Raw genomic sequence first — 17,675 nt, forward strand, 5'->3', positions numbered from 1 at the left:
ATAAAAAGTAGGGAATGAAAAGAGTAAGCCAAATAAATGGATATAGAGGCGGTAGGCAATGGAGGCAGCGGCAGATGGATCTTGGAGGAGTTCTTCAACTGTGCGGCGCTGCTGCGTCTTCTTCTTCAAGCCGGAAAAAAAGAAACCTCTCTCTCGTGTGGAGTTCGTATGAAAAATATATATAAAGAAATCGTGCCTCTTCTGTAAACTAGAGTCCATTCTATACAGGAAACCTTGTAAAGATATTCGTATACTTACTACAAGAAAATCATTTTAATCACATTAATACTTTGAGTTCGACACAAATAAATAATAACAGAATATAAGTCATTATGGATGAACTAATAGTGTCATTGAGATCCCTTCTTTGGGAGTGAACTACAACACACAAAATGTTTCCTCTAATTTTAAATTCTGTGGATGAACTAGTTTTATCATTAGAATTCTCCGTTGAGAGTAAACTTTGACATACAAAGTGTTCCCTCCAGCGTCAAATTATATAGATGAACTAGCTGTATCACCAAAAATCTCATTTGGGAGTAAACTCTGGCATACAAATTGTTCACTCTAACTTTATTTTGATGGATGAACTAGTAGTATCATCAAATTCCTCTTTTGGGAGTAGATCTTTATACACAAAATTGTTTACTTCAACTTTACTTTAATAGATGAACTAGTAGTGTCATCAAAATCTTCATTTGAGAGTAGATCTTGACAAAAAAAATTGTTCACTCCACCATATCAACCTTACTATGGGGTTTAATGATTTGTCACCAAAATTAAGAAAATCTTGTAACTTTGGGCAACCAATCTTTTCTTTAATTTTGATATAAATCATTTGCCCCATATTAGATAAACAAATATATATAGCATGATAATAAGAGCCAAAATAAACAATTCATACATGTATTTAATAATAATAACTTGTATATAATATTTAATAAAATTTAAAACATGTATGTAACAATAATAACATGTATATAACAATAATAACATGCATAGAAAATAAAATTTAATTAATTTTAATTTAATTTAATTTTTTTAATAAATAATATGACCGGTCCGGGTCTAAGCCAGACCAGTCTAGTAATCCGGGTCGATCCCAGTTCATTTCAATGGGTTGGGCCTAATGATACCCTTTCTCCTTTTTTTCTTCACTTTTATTGGGCTGGTCCACAACAGTGGCCAGTAGGCCTGTTTGGTTTGTTGTTTTCATTTTCGATTGGGCCAGTGCCCATAGCCCTACCCAGTAGCCCAACCCTTATGGCATAACAAAAACCCTAGTCTTTCTTCAACCTTTAGAAGTTCAGCTGCTGCCCATTCTTTCTCCAGATCGTGAGTTGTCACGGCTACTACTTGTCACCGACGAGGAGAGGACCGCAAGGGTCTCTGTCCACCTCCTGTGGCCAACCTCCAGGTCACGTGCCACTTTCTTTTTCTTTTCTTTTTCCGTCCTTACTTGAACACTACCGCGGCAATGGGCTTTAGAGCCCTCTATCGCCGTTATAGGGACGTCGGCGAGGAGTTCGACTCCTCCTCCCAGCGTCGGCCTTTCCCACATATCCGACGAGAGCCATGAACAGGCAGGGGCAGTGCCCATTCGAGACTTCATAGCCCCTCTATGTCGCCCCTCAAGGCCAACTCATTTACACCGCCGGCTTGTTAAGCCACCGACCACCATACACGGTGCTCTGCCCCACACCTAGTGACTACACAATACAAGGGTTAAACAAGTGCCTCACATGGTGTTTCTCCACCCCTCAACATTCATTCCCATCGCAACACAGTATAAAAGGAAAATGATATTTACAACAATGCACAATACAACAAAGGAAAGTGAAAATAAAACCCAAGCATGATTAGAAGGCAATACGTGAAGAAGTTTCTCTTCCTTCAGCACAGACTCAATATGGCAAATTTGGAATCGATACACTCAAAACTGAAATACATTAACAAATGTTAGTGTATCACTACATGTTCTTTCATAAAAAATAACAGAGTTGATGTTTAAAAACATCATCATAATTTTATGTGTCAGATCAAAAGGATAGTATTTTCAATCTATCCAACAAGATAAAATCACAGATTCACTAAAACATATATTCACTGTATATTTCATCAAGATCATAAAAAATCTATAACCTGACTCTGATACCACATGTTAAATATTTTAACATGAACATTAATAATTGGATCTTCGATTTTCTATAATCCACAATAACAAAATAATAACAGTTAGAAAACGTACCTCATTTCATCTAGCTTAAATAATCTGATTTGACTATGAGAGAATGATTATCCTAACAACTTTACATCCGAGTGTTTCCCGATGGCTAGAGGCACAATGATATTGTAGGTGAGAATCCTTTAACCTCTCAGCCCTATTTATAGACTTCTGACCATCAAGAAATCTAAGCCTTTGTATTTGACTGTGATAAGAGATATAGAGTTAATCTTATGTCTTAGGAGTTTTCTTATCCCATTATAATCTATATATTAACTGATAAGTTTTGAGCTATTTCAAACTTTATCAAGATAGGTGTGTGGGACATAGAATTTAAATAAAAATCTTACAGTACATGCATAGCACCTTGCTTTTAACCACACTGCCGTGGATATAGAACCTAGGTGCAACCATGATCTAGACCACAGACGACATCAATGTTCTCATCTTATCTCCACCCATATCCTCCATGTAAACTCCATCAAGCCCCGCCCCTTTATCCACCCTGAATATAGGCAAGCTCGGGTGCACCGAGGTGGCCAAAAGGTGAACCAACCACACACTTTTTGGAGCAACAAAGAATGCTTGCAACAGTGGCTCCAACCATGCCTTGTTCCACCCCAACTGTGAGAGTTTCACTCATTTTCCTGTCACAAAACCTATTGAAATCTTCACTAAAATGCCTTGTCCCCTTATTCAAGACCTCCTCCCATGTCAACTCCTGAAGCAAGGTGAAGGACTCAAAATTAGCCTCACATCGATCAATCGGGTTCAATATTTGATTCAAGGTGTTCTTTTGAAACCCAACATATTTGAAGTCCTCATAGAAAGCTTGGTTCATCAAAACCTCAAGGCAGGAAATCAAGCTTCTTGGGTTCTTCGAGAGTGAAACCTTTATATCATAAGATTGTAGAAGAACTGAAATTCTTTCATATACTTTGTTTCCCATTTGCCTGAGTTGCATAGTGAGCGTGTGGCACAAGAGCTGGACCGAAGATCGAGCCTCCTAAATCGAAACCAGAAAATGCTCAATCACTTTGTCATTAATGCTCAAGGAGCCGTGATGATTCACCAGCCGATTACTGTGGCTCTTTCTTATTTGATAGCCTGAGTTGGTGCTGCACTCTTCGAGGCCAGACTTCAAGTTATGGTAATAAATCTCGAGCTTGTTGAGCTTCATCTCTAGCTCAGCCATGGAGTACTTAAGCCTTGAAGCTTCAAGAAGAGACTCGTCTCTCTTTCTCATAGCCTAAATCAGCTTGTGCAAGAGCTCAGCCACTGCAATCTTCCACTGCTCCTTTCTGGCCATCGTTAACGCATCCGTTAACCTCGGGCTTATCCTCGTTAGTGACGAAAAGATGGCCTTTAATATGCCATTGGGACTCGCAATTGACGAAGACTGATTGTTGATACCATTGTTGTCCAACGGAACCACTGAGAGCTTCTCACGTGCACGTGGGCGGCACTTGCTACACGAGACCGAACCGTCCTCTTCGGTCTCCGTTGTATTAGACTCTGAGATCTTCTTATTGTTGGGTTTGGCACTTTTGTAAGTTTCGATTGTCAGGAAGTCAGTATGGTTCGACGGAGGTGGACAAGAAATTTTAACAATCAGAGGCATGATTCGATGCCGAGGAGTGGGCAACTTCTGGCCAATCTGACAATGGAGTTGGGATTGCGTAGCAGAAGAGAGCAGCTGATCTTCAGGATTTGAGAGAGAGAGAGAGATGAAACACTGTGAAAATGAGGGAAGAAGAAGAACGTGGGAGGGAAAGAGGGAGCCGGAATATAATAAAAAAATGACATTCAGATTTGCTACAGTACTTTTCAAATATGAAAAGAATGATAGAATTACTGTAGTTCATATTTTAGATGAAATCAGTTTAACTAATTCAATGTGGACTAAATATGGATGATATTAGTTAAATTTAAAGATGAAAATGCATTTGTCTAAGCCAATGCCAATGCTCGAGCACTAGTAGTGGACTCAACTTATTTAAATTCTGGCCAAGGTTTAACTAGGTTGCACAATAATCCACTATAAGAGCAGTAGAATCAACAAAGTTTGGCCAAAATTTGGCTAAAGAATTCAGTTCTATAAATTTAGCTAGTCACTTTCAAGAATACCAAATAACAGACTCAACAAATCTATCACTATTTTATTAAAATATTGATTTTGATACTTTTATTTATTTTAATTCTAATTGTAATTTGAATATTTATTCATTATTTAAAAAGTACATATTAATTTTCTAAAGTTCAAATTATTCCTAATGGATATAATTTTCTAACGGTCTTTTTTTTTTACAATGGTTCTGTTCTTTCAACTGATATATTTTTTCATCAGTCATACTTTTCCAACCGATATATTTTTTTAACGGCTATATTTTTCCAACGGTCATATCTTTCTAACAGATATATTTGTTATTGCCTTATGTTTTCCAATGCTATATTTTTAACGGCTATATTTCTCCAACAGATATATTTTTGTAACGGCAATATTTCTCCAATGGTTATATTTTTCACTATAAAACATAACATTTCCTCAGCAATTTCATTCGTTTCAACTCAAGTGTCTCTGTGAAATCTTTTATTTTCATTTTCTCTCAATAGATCGTTCACTTTTTCACAAAATCACTCTTATCGATTTAGATTTTAACGGAAAATTTGAGATAGAAAGACAATCTGTTTTCGAAGAAGAATGATCAAGCTCATGTGGTTATTCTAAAAATTCACATAGATTCATTAGGAGTGATCGATTGCAAGTCCACCAAAATCTTTTACGCGACTATTTTGCCGATCCTCCAATCTATCCTCACAGATACTTTCGAATGAGGTTTTGAATGATTCGTTATATATTTCTTCATATCCAAGCTACGATAGAAGCCCATGAACCTTACTTTGTCCAAAGATAAGATAGAGCTGGAAGGCTTGGTTTTTCTTCCCTTCAAAAAATAACAACTGCTCTGAGGATGCTTGCATATGGTGTCACGACTGATTTTATGGATAAATATTTAAAGATTAGAGAGACTACCGTAGTAAGAAGCGTAAAAAATTTTGTCAAAACAGTTGTTTCAATTTTTTCTGAAGAGTACTTAAGGAAACCCAACAATAATGACATTTTTAGATTGCTCATAGTTGGTGAGAAACGTGGATTTCTAGGTTTGTTAGGGTGCATCGATTGTATGCACTGGAAGTAGAAGAACTGTCCAATTGCTTGGCAAGGTAATATACTCTGGTCATATCCATGAACCAACAATTAGTTTAGAAGCAGTGGCTTCTTACGATCTATGGATTTGACATTCTTTATTTGGATTATTGGGATTTCATAATGATATAAATGTATTTGATAGATTATTTATATTTTTTAACCTTGTGCAAGGGCATACTCCAACACCATTAATGGTCATAACTATGCAATGGGGTACTATCTTGCTGATGGTATTTATCCGCAATGGATAATATTTGTTAAAACCATCTCAACTTCCCAAGCAAACAAGAAAAAATACTTTACTGCAGCCCAAGAGTCCGCAAGGAAGGTTGTGGAGCATGCTTTTGATATACTTCAAGCACAATTTGCTATAATTCGTGGATGTACACGATTTTTTCACATTGAAACACTCAACGATATTATGATGGCATGCGTAATTTTACATAATATGATCATTGAAGATAAATGAGCTGACAACGAAGAAGAAGAGTTTGAATATGAACAGTTGGCAGAAAGCACACATGATCCAGTGTACATGCCCTACACCTAAATTTAGCGAGTTCATTCAACGCCATCATGCTCTTAGAGATAAGAAAATCCATTGTCAGCTCCAAGTAGACCTCGTCGAGCACTTATGGCAACAATATAGTGTTGCATAATGCATTATGGTTGTATTAATATTTATTATTGTATTAATGTTTATGGATGTATTGGTGCTCTTAATGTTTTATGGTGTATCGTTATATTAAAGTTTATGATTATATTAAAGTTTATAGTTGTATTAATGTTTATGGTTGCATTAATGTTTATAGTTGTATTAATATTTATGGTTGCATTAATGTTTTTATAAAAACATTAATACAATCATAAACGTCAATGCAACAATAAAATTAATACAACCATAAATATTAATGCAACCATAAACATTAATACAACTATAAACTTTAATGCTATCATAAACTTTAATACAACAATAAACATTAATACAACTATAAATTTTAATACAACCATAAATTTTAATATAACCATACACCATAAAACATTAATACACCAATACAACCATAAACGTTAATACAACAATAAAACATTAAGAGCACCAATACAACCATAAACATTAATACAACAATAAACATTAATACAATAACAAACATTAATATGACCATAAAGTATTATGCAACACTATATTGTTGCCATAAGTGCTCCACGAGATCTGTTTGGAGTTGATAATGGATTTTCTTATCTCTAAGAACATGATGGCGTTGAATGAACTTGCTAAATTTAGGTGTAGGGCCTGTTGACACTGGATCATGTGTACTTTTGGCCAACTATTCATATTCGAACTCTTCTTCTCCGTTGTCAATCCGTTCATCTTCAATGATCATATTATGTAAAATTACGCATGCAATCATAATATCGTTGAGTGTTTCAATATGAAAAAACTGTGCAAGTCCACAAATTATAGCAAATCGTGCTTGAAGAATACCAAAAGCACACTCCACATCCTTCGTTGCGGACTCTTGGGCTATAACAAAGTATTTTTTCTTGTTTCTTTGGGGAGCTGAGATGGTTTTAACAAATGTTGCACATTGCGGATAAATGTTATTAGCAAGATAGTATCTCATTGCATAGTTATGACCATTAATGGTGTAGGAGTAAGTTGGAGTATGCCATTGAGAAGGGTCATAAAATATAAATGATCTATCAAACACATTTATATCATTATGAGATCTTAGTAATCCAAAAAAAAAAAAACATGCCAAATCCATAGATCATAATAAACTACTGCTGGTTCATAGATATGACCGGAGTACATACCATGCCAAGCAGTTGGGCAGTTCTTCCACTTTCAGTGCATACAAGCGATGCTCCATAACATACCTGAAAATCCACGTTTCTCACTAACTGCGAGTAATCTAACAATGCCATCATTGTTGGGTTTCCTTGAGTACTCTTTAGAAAAAATTAAAACAACTGTTTTGAAAAATTTTTTTAGGCTTTTTACTGCGGTTGTCTCTCCAATCTTTAAATATTCATCATTAAAAGAAGTCGTGACACCATATGCAAGCATCATCAGAGCAGCTGCTATTTTTTTAAGAGAAGAAAAACCAAGCCTTCGGTTCCATCTCATCTTTGGACAAAATAAGATTTATGTGCTTCTACCGCAGATTGGATACGAAGAAATAGAGAACAACTCATTTGAAAGTATTTGTGAGGATAGATCGGAGGATCAACAAAATAGTCGTGTAAAAAATTTTGGTGAGCTTGCAATCGATCACGCCTGATGAATCTATGTGATTTTTTAGAAGAATCACGTGAACTTGATCATTCTTCTTCCAAAAAAAGTTGTCTTGCAATTTCAAATTCTTTGTCAGAATCTGAATCGATAAGTATCATTTTGTGAAAAAACGAACTATCCATTGAGAGAAAATGAAAATAAAAGATTTCACAGAGACACTTGAGTTGAAGTGAATGAAATTATTGAGGAAATGTTATGTTTTATAGTGAAAAATATAACCGTTAGAGAAATATAGTCGTTACAAAAATATATCCATTGGATAAATATTTCCATTAAAAATATAGTCGTTGAAAAAAATATGACAGTAAAAAATATATCCATTAGAAATATATGACCGTTTGAAAAATATGACCGTTGAAAAAATATAACTGTTGGAGAAATATAGCCGTTAAAAAAATATATCTGTGAAAAAAATATGACCGTTGAAAAAATATATTAGTTGAAAGAATATGACCATTATATAAAAAAGAGCGTTAGGAAGTTATATCTGTTAGGAATAATTTGAACGTTGGAAAATAATGTGTACTTTTTTAATAACGAATAAATATTCAAATTATAATTAAAATAAATGAAAATATCAAAATCGATATTTTAATAGAATATTGATAGATTTGTTGAATAAGCCATTTGGTGTTCTTGAAAAGTGACTAGCCACTTTTTGGCCAAACTTTGTTGATTTCACTACTATTGCTCTAAATTAATTATCTTTCATTCCCTTGTCGATGTTAGGTGTCTCGTTGGTCTGTATATTTCAGTCTACCATCCCCTGTTTTCATACTAAAATACCAACCAATTTATGAGGCCTATGCGCTACCAATATGGGAGATACATGGGGGATTCATGCCTTGTAATCCAACAACAATTCTTCATGGATCTATTGAGCTAGCCCTTAATGTGTACTTCCTATTAAGACTGAGTTTGAATGTTGAGCTGAGGTGAATTCAGTTCTTTATGAATAGTAGTGAGTTGAGTAGTGAATGAAGTTATGTGGGCCCCATCTAAAATGAGTTTATATGTATTTGGATGTTAAGATAAGTTTAGTACTTTTTATGTCAAGTTGAAAAAGGTATAAAGCCCACCTATGATTGGAAAGTTATTGTAATGATTGAAAAGTTATTTTATTATTTCCTTAATTAATAAAGAAGATAAATCAAACATTATTTTCCTCCATGCATGTAAAAAAATTAGAACAAAAAAAAAAAAAATTCCACCCACTATAAAAATAAAATTTAATTACTCCAAATTTATAAAAACAAAATTTAATAAACACTAATAAAATTTGTATGGTTGAAGGCCACATTTTATTCTATTATTGATTTACATATTATTTCATTACTAGTAAAAAAATACCAACAATTGCTGGAGGAAATTAAAATTCGTATGGCTGAAGGCCACAGAGAGTTCGCTTGAGATTCACTCGAGCTGAAGTTCGAGCGAACTCTCTATGAGGGGTTCGCTTGAAGCTCGAGCGAACTCTCTAGATCATGTATCCAAGGGTCATTTTGTGCTAAGCAACTTGAGTTAACATGTTTCTGAATTTAGTAATTTGTATCTCGTTATTACATATATTCAATTTTTCACATAATATATAATAAACAATTATGCTTATTAAAGCGGTTATAATGTTATCAAATCCCAAAATAATAATAATTGTAAAAATATATGTCTGTAAGAAAAACATTATTGACAAGGAGAAACAATTTGTTAAAAAACATCTACATACAACAATGTACACTAGCCAATCTCAAAATATAGTGATGACAGACCGAACACATGAATTGAAGAAATAAAAGTAAGAACAAGTATAGACACGAGAAAGACATGACATGCATGGAAGTCATCAAGAAAATATATTCAGTTGGTACACATTAAGGGTGCGCCTTAGGGCCCCACATAACTTTATTCACTACTCAACTCACCACTATTCATAACAATTGGTTGGTACACATTATGGGCTGGCTCAACAACAATTAAGGGCAGCATTTACCACTTGAGCCAACCCCTAGAGGGAAGAGAGAAATGGAGAGGGTAGAGAAAAACATGGCGTGAATCCCCCCATGTATCTTCCGTATTGGCAATGCATAAGCCTCATAAATTGGTTGGTATTTTAGTCTAAAAACAGGGGATGGTAGACTGAAATATATAGACCAACGAGACACCTAACATCGACAAGGGAATGAAAGACAATTAATTTAGAGCAATAGTAGTGAAATCAACAAAGTTTGGCCAAAAATTGTCTAGTCACTTTTCAAGAACACCAAATAGCAGATTCAACAAATCTATCTCTATTCTATTAAAATATTGATTTTAATATTTTTATTTATTTTAATTATAATTGTAATTTGACTCAAGTGGTAAAGGCTGCCCCTAATTGTTGTTGAGCCAGCCCCTAATGTGTACCAACCAATTGTTATGAATAGTTGTGAGTTGAGTAGTGGATGGAGTTATGTGGGGCCCATAAAAAATGAGTTTAGTTGTGTTTGGATGTTAAGATAAGTTTAATACTTTTTATGTCAAGTTGAAAAAGGTAAGGGGCCAACCCATGATTGGAAAGTTATTGTAATGATTGAATAATTATTTTATTATTTTCTTTACTAATAAAAAAGATAAATCAAACATTATTTTCCTCCATGCATGTAAAAAAATTAGAACAAGAAAAAAATATTTCACCTACTATGAAAACAAAATTTAATTACTCCAAATTTATAAAACAAAATTGAATAAACACTAATAAAATTCGTATGGCTAAAGGCCACATTTTATTCTATTATTGATTTACATATTATTTCATTACTAGTAAAAAATACCAACAATTACTGGAGTAAATTAAATCAGTAAAACGTCCAATGGACTTGGCACTCGCTCGTAGTTAGCTTAAGACAATGAGGTCTCTCTTGAGTAGGTGCATGAGGCGGGAATAATTTTGCTTGTTGCATTTAAAATCCGCACAAGGGAGTTGGTTATTTCCAATCTCGTTGCCTTCATCCCGTGTTCCTCCTCTGTACGTTTTCCCCACTTTCATTTTTCCTTCCATTTCTCATCTCGAACGTGTGTCATTCCGCCTAGAAGTGTAGCGAAATCCTCTTCCACTCAGGTAAGCCTATGCTCTTCAATTCCTCTTCCATTTTGCATATTGTTAGAAATTAGAGATTTGTAATTTAACGTCTTGAGGAAGTTTGGGTATTTTGATTTTTCATCAAATGCATTGAAATACAAGCATTTTCAAGACTGAAATTTATGTTCTTGCATGTGTACATTGTCCTTGTAAAAGTTGGGAAGTTTTGCATTCAACATTATGAGAGATTTTTTAAATGTATTGACTGAGCACCAAGTGCTCGACGAAATGCCCAAATGAGTCATGCATTCCGAGTTTGTTGTGTATTGGCCTTAAATTTTACCCATTATGTTTACCCAATCGAGTCATGCATCTCGGACATATATGACTGCAATGGATTAAAAATGACTACTTTCTTTTATATTTTTTGAAAGCAAACAATTCAAAAATGACTCATTTGAGCATAAACTTTCTATGCTCCTATATTGGTCTTTCAACTGACAATTGAGAAACCAATGAATTACCAAGTTTAATGAAAAATCTTATTTACAATACATATTTATTGATGTATAATTTATAAAGTAAATGAGTGATATGGGAATCTACCCTTGTTAGATGGTATTAACAATATTTGTATTTTTTACTTTTTAGGGCTGACATCACATGGTCTAATTTTATAAATATCAAACTAATATTTTTATATATACATGTTTATAGCCTCGATATTAATGGAAAAAAACACCATATCTTTGCTATTGTTCTGGGCTCAAACTCACTCACTCACTCACACAATCAATGTGTTTCAAGTATTTGTTGAATATCACCCTATACATTAGGTCATTCACATTAATTTACCTCAATGTTTAATTTTCTTTATTATGCCTATAGACAAATACCATGCGAAAGGTGTGAGGCTGGACAACTCCTTTTGCTCCCGCCCAATCAGTGTTCCATAATGCTCAAGCACAACAACTCTACACTGAAAACTTTTCAAAGCACATGCCCATTATTAAGCATGAGATCTCCCTAGGTGAGCTTCAGGAGACTATACTGCTTCATATATTAGAGTCTCTCCAATGGGTATCATTAACGACTAGTCTCCCCCCTCCGTCTGTGGAATTAGTCTAGGAGTTTTACTTGAACATTCATGACATCTCACCCGATGGTTCATTTGACTCAATCTCCGGAACATCCACTTTCGAGTCAGTCCGGGCATATTAGTTGATTTGCTTAACGCCCCTCTTGTACTGAGGCCCCATATCCCTATGCCAGCACCTTTGGTACTAGCAACTCTGCTATCCATACCCTCTTGTGTGGATATGAGGTTAGTTGGGATGGTTGGACACTGCTTCCTACCAATAAGTTTTTCCTTGACTATCTCCTTCTTAGTAGGGTTGTCCTCACTAACATTTACCCAACTGCCCATCATAGTGATATCGGCCTTGATAGAGCCACTCTGCTTTATGCACTGATCAATGACGTTCTCATCGATCTAGGAAGTCATGTTTCCAAGGTCATTCTAGAGGCTTATCAGTCCAACAAAATTCGGACGAGATTGCCTTTTGCGAGTCTTGTCACTCACATTGTGATGTTTCACTCTGTTCCTATTCTAGAGACGGAGCCTAGAATCCTTCTGAAGGCTCTTATTGGTCGTAAGACCATTCAACTGAGTCGTGCGCACATTCGCCCATTCCCTTTTTATGATGAGGATCCTGCACCCAGTTCGCAGCCGTCCCGTGCTAGGCCATCAGGTTCTCAGCTATCTAGCTCGACACCATCCACGCTTGCACTAGATCCGAATGAGCCGGGAATACAAATGGTACTTGATTCTTTGAGCTGCATCCAAACTCGTCTTGATCACATCAATAGTTGCATCGATAGTCGTCTTGATCACATCGTTGCTAATCTTGAGCACATCGATACTCGACTCGATAGTCTAGAAGGCCATGTCATCGCATTGAGGATCATCTAGATACTCGCATTGATAGCGTGGATGCTCGCGTAGATGGCTTAGATACTCATCTTGAGCGCATGAATACTCGTTGTGAGTCTGGTATATCATTTCGATACCTTGGGTGGCCGCTTTGATATGCTCCAAAACGCAGTGCTACGACGCTTGAACGAATTTGAGGAAGCTTTACTAACAAGCAGTTTTGAGGATGATGCCCCTGTAGGTAACGTTGGTCACATTGTGCATCCTCCTCCCGATGGTGGTCATTAAGCCTTAATCTTTTTTTTTTTTTGTAATCTGTCATAGGATACAACTAGGTGGGACTAGGTTGTAAAAGAAAAACATGGAATTTTTTAGGGCACATAGGATTTGTACTTCTCTTTTATTTTATCAAACTCAAGTAATGATTTGTACTCCTTATGAATATTTTCTTGATGACTTCTATGCCTGTCATGTCTTTCTCATGTCTATACTTATTCTTACTTTTACTTCTTCAATTCATGTGTTTGGTCTGTCATCACTATGTTTTGAGGTTGGTTAGTGTACAATGTTGTATGTAGGTGTTTTTAACGAAATGTTACTCCTCATCAATAATGCTTTTCTTACAGATATATATTTTTACAATTATTATTATTTTGAGATTTAAATAACATTATAATGGTTTCAATAAGCATAATTGTTTATTATATATTGTGTGAAAAATTGAATATATGTAATAACAAGATACAAATTACTAAACTCATAAACATGTTAACTCAAGTTATTGAGCACAAAATAGCCCTTGGATACATGATCTAGAGAGTTCGCTAGAGCTTCGAGCAAACCCCTCAGAGAGTTCGCTTGAATTTCAGCTCGAGTGAATCTCAAGCGAACTCTCTGTTGCCTTCAGTAATATGAATTTTACTGATTTTAAATTCCTCCAGTAATTATTGGTATTTCTTTTACTAGTAATGAAATAATATGTAAATCAATAATAGAATAAAATGTTGCATTCAGCCATACGAATTTTATTAGTCATTATTCAATTTTGTATTTATAAATTTGGAGTAATTAAATTTTGTTTTTATAGTGGGTGGAATATTTTTTTTTTGTTCTAATTTTTTTACATCCATGCAGGAAAATAATGTTTGATTTATCTTCTTTATTAGTAAAGGAAATAAGAAAACAATTATTCAATTATTACAATAACTTTCCAATATGCCTCATACATTAATTTTCAACTTCTCATTCGTCCCTAAAAGTAATTTCTTGTGATGAAATTTAAATTTCGTCCCAAAAAGTTGATGACTTTACAAAATCGTTCGAACGTTAAAATAACCGTTCGAACAGTATTTTCTGTGCCGAATTAAATCGTCTAAAAAAATTTTTCCCGTTCGAACATCAAAAAATACGTTCAAACAGTAAAATTTGGCGGATAATTACTTTATTATGGCGGGAAAAGTTCAAAAACGTTCGAACGATAATTTGTTGTGTTCGAACGAAAAATATTTGGTGGCAAATCCTGGAGGGAAGGTTTCTAAACCGTTCGAACGGAATATATTTAGTTAGAACATATTCAAGCACCACATTTATACATTCGAAGGTATAATATTAATCTCGGTACGAAACTCAAAATATAAAAAATATCTATCATATATACAAATTCATTAATTAATTTTATGTAATTAATTTTAAAATATTTTAATGATTTCTTTTACGTTAAATAAGATTTTTAATTAAATAAATATTATCAACCACAGATATATTAATCAACCAAATAAAGCAAATTATCAAAATGCCATATATATTGTTCATAACTATAACAAAAGAAAATATAAATAAAAGAAAAAAACTACTGTGATGCGAGGTCTCTACACACATCCTCGACTGCAGCTAATTGTGTCTCTACCTGTGTCAGTCGAGTACTAAGTGTGACCTGAGTTGCATTATTGGCATTAATCGTTGTACGTAACTCATTAACCTCTGTACGTAACCCAGAGACGGTAGCCATAATCTCTGTACGCAACTTAGACATGGCAGTATGCACTGCATCAATCACTGTTGATGTGTGTATGTCGATCTCAGCAAGCAATATGTCAGCCATTTTCTCGCAAATATATGTGCGTGATGCCTCAGCCTGTGTAGATGTCTCACCAGCCGATACTCGAGTATCTCCCGGCTGTGCATCTCTTTGAATCTTAGCCCTGTCAGGAACAGCCACACGAAAATGAAATCTAGAGTGTCTCGTGCTCCGTGATAGGGTGGTGCTGTTGATCGGTGCCATCGGAAATCGGGAACGCTCGGCAGGTTCAGACACAACCCCGGCATGTAGCAAAAATCGAGTGATGAGGATCCCAAATGGCAGTATATCTGTCGTAATGAACAGTGCCTCTGATCGGATCCTCTCAAATATATAACCAACGAGGTCAATTGGCATGCCACGAGCGACCCGTATCATAAATCTCGCTCGATCCATGCCGACCTCAGTCTTGTGCTGCCGTGGGTCAATATTGTTGGCAATGATCAAATTCATGATCTTGAAGAAAGAAGATAAATCTGCCTGCCTAATACTCTTCGTCCCATCGTACACTGGAGCATCTGGACCAATAATCAAGTCTCTGACCTCATGATCAGCAAGTGTATCGATCTCATCTGTGTAATCTGGTCCCTCGTCCTGAGACATAGCTGCATCACCTGAACGATCAGACTCTCTAGGCGGCAGGTTTGGATAGGCATCAAGAAGCCTAGGAATACCCAGATATGCAGCGAGTCCGTCCGTTGAAAATATGACAGGAGCTCCTCAGACACAGATCCTATATGCCCCTCCATCGTCTGGGCTGGCAGCACCGAGCTCTTTATAGAACTCAGTAACGATCTCAATGAAGGAAACGAGATCCATTCCTTCTTCTCGCTGATCTAAGATTGATGCCCAACTACGATCATTGAATACTGATGGGAGGGAATGACCCTCCCATATAAGAGTTACAAAATCAGACAGTTTTACCTGTCGCTCAAGTAAAACGGTCTGCCTAATCGATTTGAAAAATAATGAGATTCACTATTAAAAAATTAATTTTTTTTATGTGGGTCTCGTATATATTCATTTTTTTCAAAGTGATTGTGCGGTATTTGCGCACTCACGATTGTAATTATCATTTCTCTTAAGATAAACACAAATAATTTCATACCAATAAGAATACCTCCATCCTAAACACACCTTTAATTTATTTCATCTCAACCTGTGTCAATGTTTGTAGCAAGAAGTAGTAAGGGTATGGTAATGACTATATCTTTACTACTCCAAAGAGCATTCTCATATGCTTTTTTTATATATGAAAAATGCTACTTTGTCTCTTTAAACGTATCGCTCGGTTTGACCGCTTGGTGAAATTTTTTTTTTTTAACCGAATGATGATAAAAGTGATTTTAAGTGTATTGGGATATATATATTTTTATTTTTTAAAAAATATTAAAAAAATGTGATTAAAAAAAAAAGAAGGTTACTAGCGGTAACACCGAGTAGCACCGCTCTAAATACATATGTGCACTCCTTTTCATAACTTAAGATTACCCATGAACACAAGCACAGTTTTATTCTAAATTTTGAGCCAAACAAGTTTCTCCCAGATAAAACCCCAACTTCAAGTCTGTATTTTTAACTCCCTTCCTCAAACAACGACAATCAAATAGGTCCTATTGATGAAGTTTTTAGCTTCATAATGTTCCTTGGGCTTGAAGTGTTAACAAAACCAATAATAAGTTTGAGTGGTGTGACAATATAAAAACTGTTTAGGCGGACCATTTTACTTGCGTGACAGGTAAAACTGTCTGATTTTGTAGCTCTTATATGGGAGGGTCATTCCCTCCCATCAGTATTCAATGATCGTGGTTAGACACCAATCTTAGATCAGTGAGAAAAAGGAATGGAGCTCGTTTCCTTCATTGAGATCGTTACTGAGTTCTATAAAGAGCTCGGTGCTGCCAGCCCAGACGATGGAAGGGCATATAGGATCTGTGTCTGAGGAGCTCCTGTTATATTTTCAGCGGACGAACTCGCTACATATCTGGGTATTCCTAGGCTTCTTGATGCCTATCCAAATCTGCCGCCTAGAGAGTCTGATCCTTTAGGTGATGCAGCTATGTCTCAGGACGAGGGACCAGATTACACAGATGAGATCGATACACTTGCTGATCATGAGGTCAGAGACTTGATTGTTGGTCCAGATGCTCCAGTGTACGATGGGACGAAGAGTATTAGGCAGACAGATTTATCTTCTTTCTTCAAGATCATGAATTTGATCATTGCCAACAATATTGACCCACGGCAGCACAAGACCGAGGTCGGCATGGATCTAGCGAGATTTATGATACGGGTCGCTCGTGGCATCCCGATCAACCTCTTTGGTTATATATTTGAGAGGATCCGATCAGAGGCACGGTTCATTACGACAGATATACTGCCGTTTGGGATCCTCATCACTCGATTTTTGCTACATGTCGGGGTTGTATCCGAACCTACCGAACGTTCCCGATTTCCGATGGCACCGATCAATAGCACCACCCTATCACGGAGCACGAGACACTCTAGATTTCGTTTTCGTGGGGCTGTTCCTGACAGGGCTGAAATTCAGAGAGATGCACAGCCGGGAGATACTGGAGTATCAGCTGGTGAGACATCTACACAGGCTGAGGCATCACACACATATATTCACGAGGAGATGGCTGACATATTGCGTGCTGAGATTGGCGTACACACATCAGCAGTGATTGATGCAGTGCATACTGCCATGTCTGAGTTGCGTACAAAGATTATGGCTACCGTCTCTGGGTTACGTATAGAGGTTAATGAGTTACGTACAGCGATTAATGCCAATAATGTAATTCAGGTCACACTTAGTACTCGACTGACACAGGTAGAGACACAATTAGCTGCAGTCGAGGATGTGTGTAGAGGCCTCG

The 17,675-nt window shown here is 35.9% G+C and overlaps 1 pseudogene; it reads right to left on the minus strand.

Annotated features, from left to right (window-relative positions):
• Window positions 1-2,557: 2,557 nt before the first annotated feature.
• LOC108990202 lies at window positions 2,558-3,845 on the minus strand (annotated as a pseudogene).
• Window positions 3,846-17,675: the final 13,830 nt, after the last annotated feature.

The sequence above is a fragment of the Juglans regia genome, chromosome 4 (genome assembly GCF_001411555.2).
Source record: "Juglans regia cultivar Chandler chromosome 4, Walnut 2.0, whole genome shotgun sequence".
In the NCBI taxonomy this organism is placed as follows: Eukaryota; Viridiplantae; Streptophyta; class Magnoliopsida; order Fagales; family Juglandaceae; genus Juglans; species Juglans regia.